The sequence below is a fragment of the Hesperophylax consimilis genome, chromosome 8 (assembly GCF_061612785.1).
Source record: "Hesperophylax consimilis isolate HC1 chromosome 8, BYU_Hcon_1.0, whole genome shotgun sequence".
In the NCBI taxonomy this organism is placed as follows: domain Eukaryota; kingdom Metazoa; phylum Arthropoda; class Insecta; order Trichoptera; family Limnephilidae; genus Hesperophylax; species Hesperophylax consimilis.
In genome coordinates, this window is record NC_142843.1 from 378,709 (window position 1) to 395,786 (window position 17,078).

A 17,078-nucleotide genomic window follows, 5' to 3' on the forward strand; every position below is an offset into this window, starting at 1 on the left:
AAGTCCTCCATCACAACACAAGCAACATTTTCCGCTTAGTGTGGTGGTAGTGGAGATTTTAAAATATTGTCAGGTTATTTGTAACCCGGGAATGTTTGTCTTTCTTTAAAAAAAAATTAAATTAGCACAGAAAATTAAAATTAAACAACCGTTTTTACTGTTGATAAAAACAACCAAAAACTATTGCTAATTAATAAGGTAATTCTGAAAGTAAATCTCGGTTACAAAACCTTCAACCTTCTCCCTGATATCCTAAAAACCTCAACTCAACTCCACAATTTCAAACTCAAATAACTCATAAATCTTACACTCTAACTCACATTCTTCAATTAATTTTTTTATAAATTTAATTTAGATTAAATTTGATAATATTATTATTAAGTTCTGCAAGTGTTTTAGTTTTTTATTATTGTGACAGCTGTTTCGGCTTACAAGGCCATTTTCAAACTGTGGTTAGTCCACATTGAGACGACGTTTTTATACTATTTCAAATGTAAATTTTGAAGGTGCATACATTGATTTATTACTGGTTACACCGATGACATGATCTATTGTTGGTTAAACCAATCTATGTTTTCCCCTCAGTAAATGGTAATGGGTTCTTAATTATTTACTAATGACTTTATTGCTATGAATTATTTGGGTGCATTATACTGCTTGGGTTTTGTGAAAATACTAAGAAGTGGTGAGTAAATTATTTTCCGTACTTTATTAATTAGTGTTAAATTTGGGTCATTCGTTCGTTTATTGATTTCTAATTGTTCAAGTAAATTTAATCTAATACCCTTTTTTTCTATATGCAATGGTTTAGGACCCTTGTTGTTAAGTGGGGTATGATTATTCACCAAGAGATGTTCTGCGAATTTTGAGGATGTATTTTTATTATTATAACATCGTATATGTTCTTGGAATCTAGTTGAGAATGCCCTCCCCGTTTGTCCGATGTAAGTGGCGTTACAATCGGCGTGGTCACATTTTAATTCATATATGCCACTGTTATTGAGTATAGGGATTTTACTTTTAGAGTTTTATTTAGTTTAGTCTTCAATTAACTTAATTCATATAAACAAGGGCGTTAATTAATAAATAAACAAGTTTAATTAATTATCAACTTATTATTTGTCGCATAAAAGATTAACTTAATCGGTATTGAATAATTTACTAACTATTATGTATGTTATGAAAATCTTCAATCTGTTAACTTCACACGCCATAACACCATTCCTAGCAATTTTCCATTTTTCCTAGAAGAATTTTTTTCAGGAAAATTGAAATTTGCCAACATGGGTAATTTCCTAACTATATATATATATGTTTTCATAAAAAAATTCCAAGATTTAAGATTAAGATTTTCAAATGTTCCTGAACATTTTATTTAGAAAAATAAAAAATTTACAAGACAGAAATTTACAAACATCAGATAATATCAAAATCTGCTGTCCACCAATTTTACCATAGGAATGTTTTTCAGAAAAATAAAAGTTTCCAAGATCAAAAACACAAAAAAAATAGTTTTTTCGATACCGGTGAGTTTGCTGTATATTATTTGTCCAAAGAACCGGCAATTTTTGGAATCGGTTTTCTTTCGGCTTTTATAAAATTCTAAAATTTAATTTTGTACTTATGAACAAAAATTGTATCTATGATTATGCTTTATATGTAAATGGTAATCTCAAAATTTTAGAGCTAATCTTAAAATTGATTTGGTTAAAAACTCCATATTGGACAGCTCTCCAAACCAATGTCAAGTATTTAAATCCCTCATTTATTCCTTATAAATAATACACTTTCGACTTGGTCGTTCCGTTACTGATTTAAAAAAAAACAAACAACAATTGTCGCTTTCAATTACACTAAAATTAAAATAAGGTACGAGTACTTGAACCGCAAACATATAAATAAATTAAATTTTAAAAAGGTGATGTGCATTTTTTATTGAATTCGTATTACGAGGATCATTTCACTATTTTTCCGAACGTCCTTGTTATTTAGTTTCCTTCCAAATACGAGTATTATACTACGTTACTACGTATATATATATATGTATATATGTAGAATAATGTTCTCGGTTTACCCGCGTAAAGTAGTCCTTAAAAGGACTTTTTAATTTCTGACGTTTCGGACAGATCTCACTGTCCATCTTCAGAGGCCTTATGTCCTGAATTTCGTCTCAAACTGAACGCTTTCGCGTGTCTGTTCGGTCCGGAAGTCAAGATACAAGTGGGTGCTTATCAATTCTTATGTCTAGGACGAAGTATGCGTGTTGATAGTGATTTGACGGTAGTGGGGGGGTATATTTATACATATACGTAGGACATCATGGACGCTTAAAACTAAAATATAACTAAGCTGCACGGTAAAAAATCGATTTTTTGCCCTAACGATAGCAGACCCTAACGAAATATTAACAGACCGTAGTTGTAAGTTTTTTTTCAGGAAACCTGTAAATTCATTCGCAAGGCCTGCAACCCCGATTCTTAAAAAAATAGCATAATATTTATCCGTGTATAGTTATGATTTCCATATATTTATGTATTTGTAGATCAGACATTATCTAGTCAGACAAAATATATATGTTTTTAAATTTTTTTATATATGTCCGGGTTGTCCGGCAATGAACTGATACATGTGTTATTTAATAATCGGTACATGGTACCTACATGTGCAGTACGGACATCGTTGGTTCAATGGTAGAATGCCCACCTGTCAATGAAAATCACATTTTTTTAATCTAATTATTTTATTTATTGTGATTGTGCATTTTGGAATGTAACTCTGTAACTGTTGGTGCCTTCACTGGGGCAGACAAAAGAGAATTCACTGGAAAATATATATCAGTATGTAGGTAAGAGTAGGCAGTTTATCTAACATGTAAACTATTTTATACTTGGTGCGAGCGGTAGCATATATATATGCAACCAATAAATTAATAATACATTGCGAAACATTGCTTACCAAGAAGGCGACCATTTAAAAAGTTCTGGGAGACATTCCAATTGAAAATAAAATGTCTACATATTACACTGTTGGGAAGAATAAGAAGATTCCTTAACACAGTTTCCAGTAAAAATGTGTACAACGCAATTATTGTACCACATATAAATTACTGTAGCAGCATCCTATTCTTATCCAACGACGCGACGGTTTAATGAAACAAATGACAATTTTACAAAATAGAGCAATGAGAACCATATTGAAGAAAAATAGATACACAAAAATTAAGAACATGTTGAAGGAGTTAAATATCTTGTCATTTAAACAAATTATTTACTTTAATACCATATTTTTAATCTACAAGATAATCAATGGCCATACGTCTAGTGAATTCCTAAGAAAAATTGATAAACTACAGAACAAACACACACATGAGACGAGGAAAAGAAATGAATTGAGACTCCCCTTCAGGAAAAAAACACAGAGTCAAAAGTCATTGATGTACGGAGCGTTGAAGATATTTGGAGAGCTACCAGAAGAAATAAAATCAGAAGAAAACATAAAAACATTTAGAATATTAAATTATGAAAATATGTGATTGATTCATTTTAAATGTGTTACTATAATTATATGTATATAAGGATTGTATTAGGACATAGATAACTATGTACCTACTTAAAATACCTCAATAAACAACAAACTTTCGGATGACTTTTTGAAATTTCTTTCAAAAATTTAAAGTTTGACTTTCACAAATTTAAACTTTGATTGTATTACGGAATTCGTGGTTTAGCGTGGGTACATGTTTGTGTTTCATCGCACAAGAGAATACCTTCATAAACTTGAAAAATTTTGTCTTAAAAGTTAACGTAAAATTCTGTGCATTCTTCAAAAATTCTCAGAAAGAAATAAAAGTAAGATAAATTTTTTCTCCTTTCTACTGAAAAAGAAGAAATAATCGTTCTCAATTTGCTTCACATATATTTGAAAAAATCTTGTTTGAGGTATTCAGAAAAGAAAAACCATATTTTGTTAAAAACTTAATATTGTAGTGCCGTGTGGAATCGGTTATTTGGAAAATGCTTATGCGCCAACAAAACAATGATCTTCTGATGGGAGATATTCTATGATAGGGTTAAAAACAACACTATATTTTCCAAGTCTTGCGGCGTCTTTCTCAGAATTTCTCAAATAATGATAGAACTTTAATCTGTTTGGCAAATCCGGAAACGAAAGTTTTTGAATTCTGGTTTATGTAGCCCTAAGGGCCTCGGGGGCATTTCGAACAAGTACAAGTGAAGTTTGCATTTGTGAATTTGTTTCTGGTCATATCTACTTTATAAAAACAATGGCAACCTCTTTCATTTTTGTCTGGGACAATAGTTACAACGCCGTAATTTTTGCTTGTTAAGGAGAAACCTTTAAACTAACCAACACGTTTTCAAAGCATATAAAGTATATATTGATACTGTATGATTATTGTATGACTCGGAAAATCTGTAGTTTTGTCTCTTTATTAATTTTAGGAATAGCTAATTTTTTGAATAAAATCGATAAACAGCTGTCGTTTGATCTACAAACGGCTGTTTATAAAGTAAAGAGGTGTCTGTTTAGTGTGTACACGCATCGGTGGTTCAATGGTAGAATGCTCGCTTAGCAGGCGGGCGATTCGGGGTCGATTCTTGTTAGAGAACTTTTTACTTTTTAATCATGAAAAGTTCTTATATAAAATTGTATATTGAAAGTAAAATAACACCAAACAACCTACATTGATGATCATCGCCGTGTTCGCTATCGCTCGTCGTTATTATATCATCGGACAATCAAGAAAACTTATTAGTTTAAGATGTCGAGTGTCTTGCTTTTACGAGTAACATCATTTCTGTTTGAGAACGGAAGCGAATGAAAGGTAATATAGTTTCGTGCCTAGAAGATGTTCAGAGATAATAAAAATATATAATATGGCCGAGCGCGCGACATCTACCACACTCTCACTCCACACAAAATAAACAAATGAAAGCTTATCTCTCGGAGATCTGACTTGGTACATATGAGCTGCTGACTGTTCCTCCCTCCGCGGCGAGGATATTGGCTAATGAAGAGTGAAGAGTGAGTTAGTGTCCACTAATTCTATGCAGTCCGGACAACATTTGCACAGAATTTCATAGTTTATCTGTGGCCCGATTTCCCGTATAATTAGCAAATTTCTTTGGCAGAAAAAGTTTTGCCAATCTAAATATTTTTTCAAAGTTATGAATTGCTTATATTCGTAAATGATGAATATATAAAATTGCTATTCACTAAAAACTGTAAATGGCATTAGGCTCTGACTAGAAACACAGAACGTCTGGACTTTAGTGCTTAAAGTTTTATTTTTATTTTATTTTATTTTATTTTATTAACGCCTAGAAGGCTTTTACATATACATGTTATGGGTTTTGTTGTTCAGTAGCATTATAAAATATTTTAATTACATAGCATAATAAATTGAGTATGAACTTACATAACAATGTGTAGGGTTATTGTTATGGTGTTATTATTTTATAAACATAAGCAAGCAAAGTTTATTGTACAAAGTACGTCAGTTGAATATTTTACAGAACATAGGTTAAACTAATACATAAACTTGAGAAAAATATAACAGATATAGGTAGGTAGTTAAGTTGATACAATTCAAGTATATAGTTACGGTGTTATAGGAATTTGGACAATGAGTTCGATAAGTTTATATAAATATAGTGTAGTTACAAGAGTACAATAATGTAAGTAGGTAATACACACAAGACAAGTAAGTTTGTTATTATTATTATAAAGATAAACACTACAGTTTGTTGTAAACCATCTTTGTAATCATCAATCTTTATTTTGCCCGATTGGGAATTTTACAAAACAAAGCTTAGTTAATGAAACAATAAAATATGCGTTTGAAAAAAATTATGAATCTGTTACAAACATTCTAGTATACTGTATTTTAGTTTGTATACTGATTGGTGATGATAAACATCAATTGAGCTATACTTATTACCGAGTATGTGAAGTCTTTGAATAGGTGAGTTTTGAAAATAATTGTTAGCAGATATGGGAACATTATATAGAGCGGTCTGTCGAGTGTCGCGCGTAGGTACACGGAGCGATATACGACTCGTCAAATCAATGGCGTCCAGTCTGCCATTCGAAATTTTGAAAAGAGATACTAAGTCGCAGACTGTGCGTCTCAATGATAAATCGGTTAAATTTAGTAAGTTCATGAGGAAAGTGTAATTAAGATATTCGTTTGGAATTCCTAATTTATAATTAATAAATCGCAGAAATTTATGTTGCACTCTTTCAATTTTTAATTGGTGAATCTTATAAAATGGAGTCCAGATTGTTGAGTTATACTCTAGATTACTTCTAACTAAACCAGTGAATAGCAGTTTGAAGGAATTTATTAATTTAAAATCTTTCGCTGTCCTTAATATAAAACCCAAACATTTCATGGCCTTGTTGGTTATTTCGTTTATATGAGGAACAAATGTTAGTTGCCTGTCAAAAATAATACCAAGATCCTTAATATTCTCAACTCTTTTTAGGAAAATGTTGTTGATGCTATATTGATGCGTAATGGGATTTTTGATTCGGGCAAAAGTTATCGTTTGACATTTATCAATATTGAGAAATAGTTCATTGTGGGTGCACCACTCTTGTAGCCTCACAAGATTAAATTGTAGTACGTAACAGTCATGAATATTTGTAATGGTTTTATAAATTTTGAGATCATCTGCAAATAAGAGAATCATGACTCCATCAAAAACCGTAGTTATATCATTGATAAACAATAAAAATAGTACTGGTCCTAAATGAGACCCCTGTGGGACGCCGGTAAAGACTTCGAACTGGTGTGAATAGTGTGAGTTGAGTTTAACACATATTTTTCTTTTATGCAGATAACTCTCAAACCATCTCAAAATATTCCCTGTTATTCCAAGGGCACTAAGTTTATGTATGAGAATTTTATGTGAGACTTTGTCGAATGCCTTACTAAAGTCAGTATACACTACGTCTGTTTGAAAACGCTTTTGCATTGTATTAAATAGGTATTCCTGATAGATCATCAAGTTTGTAAAAGTAGATCTTTTTGCCATGAAACCATGTTGACGATGTGAAATAACTTTGTTAATCTCAGGCGAGAGTTTAGAAAGCAGAGCAGATTCAAATAGTTTAGGGATTGACGATTGGATACATATAGGTCTATAGTTAGAGATATCTGATCTATTTCCTTTCTTAAAGATTGGAAATAGAAAACTGGTTTTCCATTTTTGTAGAAAGGTACCAATTTTTAGAGACAAGTTAAAAAGTTTAGTTAGAGGTAATGTTAAAACTGATAAGCATTTTGATAAGAAAATTGGAGGAATGTTATCGGGACCAGCCGATTTATTAATATCAAGGGATTTTAATTTAGTTCTAATATCGCTTTCTTTGAATATACATTAGCTAAAATCGATCTTGTTGTCATTGTTAGCTGTAGTTGTATCGAATAATGGAGAGTTGTTTGCAGTATCATAGACTTTGCTGAAAAATTCAGCAAACAGATTGACGACTTCTTGGGGGGTATCGGCCATTTTATTATCTAAATACATGTTTGACGGAATACTAGAGTCATTATTATTGAGCATGTTCGCAAATTTATAAATGTTCTGAGGATTAGCTGCTGCCAATTCTTCGCAGTTTTCGATACACCTTTTGTAACATAACTTGGACATATTTTTAGTTGTCTTTCTTAGTTCACAAAATTTTACATAATCTTTAGGATCACGTGACGATTTATAAACTTTATGAGCAATTTTTTTGTCTCTAATTATTTTAATAAGGTCGTTGCTAAACCATTTTGGGTAGTTGTGCACAATGATTTTAGTGACGGGTACAAACAATTCAATTGCATTATTTAAAATTAAGTAAAATTTGTCTACCATTACATTTAGGTTTTCTTCAAAGTCAAGAAAGTTCCAGTCAGTAGACAATAGAAGATTTGTGATTTGCTTAAAATCAGCTTAATATTAAGTTAATCAATCGTTCGTATTAATACGTAACATAATAGTGAGATCTGCAGATGGCCTGATGATGATTATAATTTAACAGCTGTGGAGTCAATCAATAATAGTTTGAATAGCTAAGCAGTTATTGTACAAGCATCGGTGGTTCAATGGTAGAATGCTCGCCTGCCACGCGGGCGATCCGGGTTCGATTCCCGGCCGATGCATTTTTTTTTCGAACCTGCGTTTTGCAGAATTTTCTGTGTGATTCCATAGGGATTGTACTCGTGAGTGCCAGTGTTGTAATGTAACAGACTGCTCCAAATAAATGTTGCAAAAAAATAATTAAGGCAACATAATATGTAACGCTGACATTGTTTACCTCCCTTAACAATTGCAGTCTACTTTTGGTGCAATCAGAAATCATTGATTTGGTGATTCATGAAATTGTTCACTTTTCGTCGGACTATAAAATGTATTTGCAAAAAATAATACGATCAATGGAAATTTTATTTTAATGACGTTTACGTTGCGAAATCATAAATTGCGGCAATGTGATCAAGATATTGAATTTTCCTTTTTGAGATACAATTTCGCAATTATTTACCCCATCTCTCCAGGGTACGAAAGTACGTTGAATTCGTAAACCGGCGTACTTCAAATTAATAACGCTCGAACGATTATCGATTAAATACAGCGATAAGCCGCTAATTGCTCGAAAATTTTAAGCATTCCTCCGTTGATAGTTTATGCGCTGGGAATTTATTAGTGATACTTTTGAGGAATCCCGCAGGTAGGAACCTGCCCCACCGCCCCCTCGGTCGGTGCCTGATGAAGTTGTGACACTTAATAAATGGCAATATAAACAGAGTGGTCTTGATTTTGGGAATATGTAGCGGCCCCGCCCAGACATAACTCAGGCAGTCGTGAGAAATGTTCGGCAATTTGGCTTTGCAAGTCGCTCCCGAGCTTTGGCTTCGGCTTCGGCTTCAACTTGAAGCTTTACCTCATTGCATCCGGCTGAGCACTCAATTAATTGCACTTAGCATGTTGCCAAATGAGCCACTTTTATTTTAATTGAACCCCCGAGGAAGAGATTTACGCAGCTACTCGAGTTTACAGCGTAATGATACCCGAAGCCACGATTTATAAGGCTCCAAAACGGTTGTAATCTTCCCGTGTGGAAAGTAGAAATTAACGCAAAAAGATATCATAAAGATAATAATATGTTCAATGGAAATACAAAAAATATTATATTTTCGATAAAATAATATCTGTATTACGCCGAATACTTCATCAATTGATTTATTTTGACGAGAAAGATCGTGAATCAAATCTAGTTTGTAGAACTAACGTTATTTGTACATATTTTAAAAATAAACTATTTAGTTTCTTATGTTAGGCTGTTTATTTAAAGTGACGCCCCCTTGAAGGCTTTTTTCAACCGCTTTTTTAATTTGAATAAATATCAAATTAGTAACATTATTATCAAGTTCTGCAAGTATTTTGGTTTCATTGTTGTTGCGCTGTTTCGGCTTTCAAGGCTATTTTCAAACTGTGGCTATACCACGTTTAGACGACTTATTTTTAGTTTTATGTAAAAAAAATTAAATTGAGTTCTACGAATTAAACACAAAAATGATGTATACGACTTGAGTAAGTAATGCGTTGGACCGCTTCCCATCTATAATAGAGGAATATCTTTTGACGTTGATAAATCAAAATTTTAAATCCATGTTTTGGCTTACCTGTTTTTGTGTTTGGTTTGAACATTTTTTTTTACATTTTGAATGTTGAGATTTAAATATCCGTAAAAATATTTTTTTATATACCTCATTTCTTTTTATTTGGGGCGAAACAGCTGTTCCGCATAATAATAACTTAGCAAGACTAATTCATCAAATCTCAACGATGATTTTCGGTTTTGTGAAAGTTCTATTCAAGTTCTGTTATTATATCATTTTAGGCCAGTTACTTGCAAAAAACTGAAATAATAACAGAACTTGAAAATTAACTTTGAAATTTGAAGAATTGTTCAAATTCTCCGAATCAACCCGTCCTTATTTATTATAAATTTGAAAAAATAGCTGAATACCTACATTTATTTTTTTGGCTCCGTTTGCACAACATGCAAAGGTACATCTCTTCAAATACAATGGTATTGATTTGACATATAAACGCAAGATGGTATCTAATGCAGTAAAATGATCAGATGAGCGTAAAGTCCCCTCCCCCTCCTGTCTCTTGCTCCTTCCCTGGTCCCTATCACTGTCACTATCGCCTCGCTCATCTCCCAGAGGCGGAGGGCGGAGGGCGGAGGGCGGAAGGGTCATATGTAATGGGCTATAATACTCCCTCGATTTCCCCTACTTGGAATATGCTCACAGGGGATAGTTGTTGCTGACGCTGCGACCTGCGACCTGCGACCTACGACCTGAAAGCGGAGAGCGCAGAACCGGGGAGCCGCGCCTGTCAGTGTCACTGTCAGTTACAGAGTCAGTGTACAAGGAAGGAAGGTGTCGAGGTGTTTGGCAAAGCCTAGCGCAGGGAGAGCGAACGTCAAAGTGTCAAAGGATGTGCCCAATTCTGTCAAAAATATTGTTTGTCAGATAAACCTGATAAACTATACGAAAATGAAATTAAAATAATCTTTTTTTTTTGTTCATTAATAGTTTTAAAAATGAATGTTCAAAAAAATAATAGTAAATCTTGGTGATCGCTGGCGATGCTTAGTACTAATTTTTCATGAAACCTTTTGATTCACCTTAATAACTTTAAAAGGCAAATATCTTCTAATTTTTAATTACGTAAATTGAATCGCTTTTGCTGTGTGGGATGATAACAATTCATAATAATTTCTATCTGGGATATTACCATTTAATTAATGCAATAGGTAGGCACTATTTTAGCGAAACTCTTGAAAAAAGAAAATTAAACTAAGGTACTTAAACAAGTTTTCTTTAACAACTTTTTAATCATTTTGTGTGTAAAAAACCTAACCTTACCTTTACTAACCTAACCTATACTAAGCTAACCTGTACTAACCTAACCTATATTAACCTATCCTAACCTATACTAAGCTAACCTGTACTAACCTATCCTAACCTACACTAACCTAACCTATACTAACCTAACCTACACGAACCTAACCTAGCCCATAATAAGTTAACCTATACTATCCTAACCTACAATAACGTAACCTTTAAAAAAAAAATCATGCCTATATACCTTTATTTAATTTCCACAGTTTGCCAAAATAGTACCTACCCAATTTGTACACAGTAAATGGTAATAACGTCTCTTCTAGCCACTCGTGTAGTATCAGAAATACCAACATAAGAAAATGTAATCAACAGATTATTTTAAATGGCTGTCATCCCATTTCACGAAAGCAAATGTTCATTTTACATCATTAAAAATTACAACGCTAAAATTAAAAAACAAAACAAATTCAAATTATTTTCATTTATAGTAATTAGGGTGAATCAAAAGGTTTTATTTAAAAAAATTATATTACAGCGATCCAGAATAATTACCACAATAATAAATATATTTTATTAATAACTGCATGAAATCTTTGTTTTGAACAATTCCATTATTTAGTTTTTGTTTTAATAAATTTACCAATCGGCCTTTTAATTAGAGATGATCGGGTAAAATCTTTATCAAGGCAATTTCTGAAATTCGATTTGATAAATTCATAAATTTATGAAATTCGTAACTTTAACTAAGAAAACATGTTTAGTGTCCATACTGTACATTTGTTTATAAATTAGGTAGTAACTATAATTAACAACAGAAAATAATAATATATAACAATGTTAGTTTAACTTCCTCGCGTTGGCCCAAACATCAAAAGAGGGCTGGAGTTGTTGTTTTTTTTTGGTGACCGTATAAATCATCAAAATGATAATTCATCACATCTTTAAAAAGTTATATAAAGTCATGGAAAGTGATGAAAATAAAACTTTTTTTAACTAAGTTAAGTAGGTTAGGTTAGGTTTCAATCTTTTTTTTATCGTTTTTAATGACTTTATATAACTTTTTTAATGTGTGTTGAATATTCAATGTGATGAGTTTTCATGGAACCGTTTTTTTTTTTTTTTCTTGATACATTTAGTTACTCAATATTGCAATATAAGCTGAATTTAACACGGTTTCTTTCATCTGGTGGACCGGATTCATTTGGTGAAACTGTTTAACCCTGGTTGTGCCAAAGTCTGTCTGTCAAAGAACATTGGTTCGATGACTAAAAAAATGTCAAATTGTACCGTTACTCTTATATTACTTCCTATTATGTACCTACCCATTTTTATTCTTGTTCCATATTTGAGTTGTTTGGTATCAAAACTGGTCAGATCCAAAATTTAAAAAAAATAAACTAAGTATTGAACTGTGTTCATTATTAACAAAAGAACAGTTCTTATTTTTCAAAAGCAGTCATATCCGCATATTTTGTAAGAGAAACCGGTTTAAAAAGCGGCTGTGGTATGAAAAATAGTCAAATCCAGCACTTGTTTTGGTGTTTCCTGAAAATTCACCTAAAGTGGAGTTGACCAGTTTTGATACCAATTGACTCATTTCATCTTATCTATAATCTATGTATAAGAGGCACCATATTGTTTATTGTGCTACATATTAGGTACATACACATAACTATTTTAGTTCTTATTTAACTTTTTTAATACGTTATATTATTACAGAAAAATGCACTTTTGGAATACCTCCTACATCACTTGACATTTTCAATCTTCTTCAATGATCTAATATTTTTTGTTTTTAAACGCTTTATTGTAAAAAAAATTACTGTTTAACATCTACACAATGAAATTAAAACAATTTATGGTCCAGACCTTTCCCTCGCCGGTAAATTTCTTGGTATGCGACCGTCAATTATTTCTGGTAAAAGGCATTGGTGGTAGAAATTTTCTAACAGTGGAACGATTTTTTGCCAGATTTCATCGTCCCTCTCAATTTTTTCATACAGCAAACCTTTTGGACTCCACACAACAAAATAACAATAATTACGACGAGTAATATGTAACTGGCCTTGTACTTGGTAGAAGTAATTATGATTCCGTTTTAATGTTAAAGAATGGTCTTCCAATTTACAGTAATCAATTATCTTTTGTGCAATTCCCTCTTCTGGTGACATATTTGCTATACTATAAGGGCATTTAATTTCAATTATAGAATCCTCACCGATAAGGCCATCCGGACTTGCCGCTAAAAAGTTTTTGGTTTTATCGATAAATAGCCCACAAGCGGATACCTGCAAACTTGTTTTTTTTTGAAAATTGCTCTATTGCTAGGCTTTCATTTTCTTTTCCATAATTTGTGGCCATAGTTCCTTGAATTGTGAGTACAGTAAAGAGTTTAATACTCCCGTAACTGAAGTTTTTTGCCGAAGCTTATATATTTTTCCAAAGTTAGACGCCGTTATCCGCTTACGTCTTTCAATTGCCCACAATTGCTTTGGCCTACCGTATTCCGTTCGAGCTCTTCCTTATTCGTTGAAGATAATTCTTTGAGAAATTCCTCTTTTTTCGTTTCAAATATTTCAGGTGGCATATCTGGTTCTAATTCCAATTGACCATAATTTTCATCGGGCCCTGTAACTTTTTTATTTTTTCTGTCGTATTTTCATTATACTTTAGTTTTTTTTTCGACACATTTGTGTATTCTCCTTCGAACGTCGTTTTCTCTCTATAAAGTGCTTCGTGTATTTGCCGGGACTGTGGCCTTGGATTTTCTTTTGTATTCTTGAATGGGTTGCCAATTCACTATTCCACGAAGCTACTGCTCCAAAAAATCTTGCTTGGTAAGATCCTCTTGTAGTAAAATTTACCCTTTTTCCACCTATAAATTTGGCGATAACGTTGTTGAATTGCTCCACAGTGTTATTTGTCACGTCAATAATAAGACTTTCTGCATTTGCTATTAGAGACAATAAGAATTGTTGGATATCAGTCCATATTCCACAATCTCGAAGATCGCTTACTAAATTTGGATCATCAGTATACTTCTCCGGCTTGCAATAGTACGATGCACAATTTTTATGATCACCAAACACATGATTTGCGGTATTTTTTATGTCCATTTTCAAATTTTTTATTTTATCACTTTGTACTGTGTTTTCTTGCTCTTTCCTGTAATTTACTGCTCCAACTACAGCTCTTCTCATGCGTAAAACGTTTGCTTCAACCTTTTTTCCTTATATGAACTGGTACAAATCCTTTAGCGTTGTTGGTTTTTTTTCTAAGTGCTTTCATTTTGTCACAAAAATTGCGGAGTAAGTGATTTTTGCACTCTATTTTTTGTACTATAAGGTTAGGACCATATGGCATTTGTTGCATTATTTTTTTCATGATGCTGGAGTCGCCATCACCAACTAGTTTGTTAAATTTCAATCCATGCATTTCCATGATTCTCGAGAACCCTTCTGCTATAATGTGGGCTTCCATGGCATTAGCACTGTCACGCCAGTTTATGAAGCACCTGTGCTCAGAAGCAACTATGTGTAGTTTAGTAGCTCTAGCACATATGCAGCAGTATGAGTTTCGCACTCCCAGAAATAAAACCTTTTTAGTTCGTAGTCCAACTATGCACCCTGCGCCAGATGAGGAACTAAATCCACTTTTGTACGACCTCTTTGCCCAGGAGCCATCTGCAACCACCGTTACCAAAGGATAGCCACCCTCGTCTACGTCACCGTTTAAAATGGCTAGCCTTTTTTCTTCTTCACCAGCTGCGATCATTTCTTCTAAGGCACATTCTTCAATTGTTGGCGCTAAACATTGTTCTATGTTCGTGTAAGTCTTACAATCCATATTTGGCATATTTAAAACCCCACAAATTTCATTCCATTGTGAATACCCATTTCCTGTACACATCACTCCTTCGACGACAGCAGTATTTATAGACATTTTCCGTTTCGGGTCTTCGGAGTGTACGTATTCTATTTTCTTGCACATTTTGCACTCGAAAACATACTGGCTTAGAAGACCATTTCGTCGTTCCTTCACAAATTTTAAATCGGAAAATGTGCAGTTGGTGTGTTCGTGCTTTATATTTGATGTCTCCGAAAACAAATATTTTATATCCACAATTCTGCGACCTTCGAAATTATGGGTTTCATCAATATGGTCTAGTTCTATCACCAAATCATCAAGCGTTGTTGATGATGATGAACTTGCGTTTTCGTCTATATTTGGAGCAAATGATTCATACATGGAAGTTTCATGCATTAGTGAAGATGTAGTTAATTTTCCAAAAGTAGTATCGATGACATCCATATCCCTGTAAATGCAAATGATTTATTTATTTAAATTTGTCCATCCCATTTTCCCGTTATATATGCTACATAATACACGGCTCTCATAGCATAAATCTTTAGGTTTTTCTCGTAAGTCGCTCACGTAAGAGAGTTATGGCAAAATTATCAATGTAAACGATACCCATTGGTAATTTTGCCATAACTCTCTTATGTGAGCAACTTACGGGAAAAAAAACTTTACGTACGTAAAGGTAACCTTAGGAAGGTTCAGTAGTAAGAGTAACAGGAAAGCGATATTTCGACTTACCTAGATGTCGAACGTGGTGCAACATGAATCTGTCGTTTGATACTAATAATCGGTTTTTTTCGTCTAGTAGATAAAAACAAACGCGCTTTGTTTCCATTTCTTTTACCCATTATTTATCTGTAAGAAAAAAAATTTTAAGTTGAAAGTAGGTAATATAGTAGTCGATTTTATGTAACTCAATTTCTAAATACACATATATTATGCTACCTATATATTTGCGAATAGTGGCGTGCACAGAATTTGAAAATTGAAATTTCGGAAAAAAAATAATTTTCAGCTACGACAACATCTGTGATGTTCTCTCCTTCGGGATATACAGCCGTGGACTTCTTGCCACAGACTCCCAACGCTCTTTGGATGGAAGATACCTCTTTCAGTAATAAATAGGTTACTTGTTATTAACTGGTTTATTTAGAATATCGCGTGTACAATATAACCGCGTTGGTCAACCTTTATCGGAACTAGCTAGATTCGGTCTCCCAGTGGGATTCCAATCAAACCTAACCTAAAGCTGAGACGCCCTCTGTCGCCAGAGGCTAAAACTAAGAGCACTGCCATCTGTGTCTGAAAGCCCGAAGCTTTATACACAACATCTTCCCCCTGCTAAACTAGAAACCTGTCTACGATATTTTATTGTTACAGTATTATTTTTAAAATCACGAATCTATACAATCGCAAACAGATGTCACTAAAATCAATATTATTAAAATCAAGAACTAAATATTTGAAAATATATCATTACACACAAAATTAAATAATTCATTAAGCACTGACAAAAAGATGTTGACTCTATAAGTGGCTGATTCTTTCCCTGGAGGTCGTTTCAAAGACGTCTGGGACGAAGTCGTCCCGCCCATGGTGCTGGTTCATTTTGTGGTGGGCTTCTTTTTCTCCCTGGAGACCTGAAATCAAGAGAACACCGGTTAAAATCTCTCAAAAGGAGTGACGTGTCAACCTCATCTGACCAGTATTTCGTCATATCAGACGCGAAAGGTTCACTCTCTGCCTCTTCCTCCCTGTGCTGCGGACATCCTCTCAGTTGATCAATATGCTTTTTCCATGACATCTGTGTCCCCACAATTTTAATAATATACAGTTTTTTCCCAAGTCTTTTTTCAACAATTCCTTTTGCCCAAGAACATTTATTCACTTGTCTGAAGTCTCTCGCTAAACACTTCTGACCTATCTGAAAACTTCTACAAACAACCCCACCAAAATTCCTAAACTGATTTACCTGACCTTTATTAATATTCGCATTCGCTAAATTCTCTGTCGAGGTTGCTACGTTTTCTTCAAAACTTTTAGGTAAAAGGCTACTAAAGGTTGATTTTAATCTCCTACCAAACATTAGCACTGAGGGTTCAATTCCAGTTGTGGAATGTGGAATATTCCTATAATCACTTAAAAATTCATATAATCTATCTTTATAATTTGACTTAAGTACGTTATTAACAAGAATTTTCTTTAAAAAATTCTTCACTGTTTTTACCGAGTTTTCAGCCTGCCCATTGCTTTGGGGATGACGCACTGGCATTGTTAAAAACTCAAT

General features: G+C 33.2%; 1 protein-coding gene and 1 non-coding gene across 2 annotated transcripts in view; both read left to right on the forward strand.

Annotated features, from left to right (window-relative positions):
* LOC149421351 (guanylate cyclase 32E) overlaps positions 1-17,078 on the forward strand; it is a 209,923-nt gene that overhangs the window by 39,672 nt on the left and 153,173 nt on the right. The window lies entirely within an intron of this gene.
* On the forward strand, positions 8,103-8,173 carry TRNAG-GCC (transfer RNA glycine (anticodon GCC)). Its single transcript has one exon. It is a non-coding gene; the product is annotated as a tRNA-Gly (tRNA).